General features: G+C 30.6%; 1 protein-coding gene across 1 annotated transcript in view; it reads left to right on the top strand.

The window, feature by feature from the left end:
- Positions 1–1,176, top strand: part of LOC105743589 (neutrophil gelatinase-associated lipocalin-like) — a 65,415-nt gene that overhangs the window by 56,092 nt on the left and 8,147 nt on the right. The gene's annotated exons all lie outside the window — the stretch shown is intronic.

The raw sequence follows: 1,176 nt of genomic DNA, 5'->3' as shown, positions 1-1,176 counted from the left end.
TATATATATAATCTCGCTACAAAATGGTCCTTCATTTGTATTCCCCTTTTCTGTTTTGTTTTGTCAGAGATGGGTGTTCCATTGGTGTTGGAGAAGCTGTATTTGCAGAAGTCTTTAAAGGATCTTTTCATACTTGATGCCAGTTCAAATATTTTAGGTACTTGAATTCATCAAAATAACTCAGTATAGTCCAGTAGTCCATAATAGTAGTGGGTTAGCAGCAGAACTGGCATTGTCACAAGTTATTGACTTGAGCCTTTTAGAGCTCAGCATATTCATATGGCATTATTTTTTATACCTTGAAGTTATATTTTTCTGGTGGATTATAACTTACTTTTAAATTTTGTAAGATTTGAGTTCTTTTCTTTTAAAATGTCTTTTAAAATATGGACTATCTTAAATTAGAAAAGCAATTGAATGCAGCATGATGACAATGAAAATACTTTTCTGATTTTCTCAGCAGAGAAATTGGGAGAGTTAATATTTAGAATTGCAGTGAAAGTTGGAATCTTTTAAGTCTTCTCTCTGAAGGAATTAATAATCTGTACATTTGACTTGGAAGTATAGCCTCTAGTTGCATTCATCTACCAAGAAAAGCCTGAAGTTTATCTTTATTTATAGCTGAGTAATATGCCACTGTATAAAAATATCACATCTTTTTTATCCACTCCTCAGAACCTGAAAGAATAACTAAAATCTGAAAAACATAATAGATATAGTAAAACAGACAGAAACTGAACATAAGCCATAAACATGAGAGATGAGGGAAAGGAGAAAAGAAAGGACAAAAAAGAAGGGGAAAATATGGAAGTACATACGCAGGATAGCAGAGATGATTGTATTACTCATTTCTATTCATTTTTCAAAGGTAGCAGTGAATGTATGAAAGTTTTTACTTTGATCAACTCTTATTGCTAATATGTGTAATATGACCAAGTTCATTGAGGACGGCAATGTGCAATATAGTAACCACAGCTGAATATCTTTCATCTAGTTCTTTTAAATGTGTATTGTATCTAATGTCTCATCTATAATTTTTATACTCTTTGTAAAATAAATTTAAAAAATAAAAATTAAAAATGACAAGAAAAAATTAAGGTTTCATGAAAGGAAGAGTTATTGTTGAAATGCTTGATAAATCTGGCAATCCTATGTCTGGTAATCTAAGCAAGAAAT

This window comes from Octodon degus, unplaced genomic scaffold, assembly GCF_000260255.1.
Source record: "Octodon degus isolate 3935 unplaced genomic scaffold, OctDeg1.0 scaffold00138, whole genome shotgun sequence".
NCBI classification, from domain to species: Eukaryota; Metazoa; Chordata; class Mammalia; order Rodentia; family Octodontidae; genus Octodon; species Octodon degus.
This window is presented reverse-complemented; position numbering and strand designations above follow the sequence as displayed.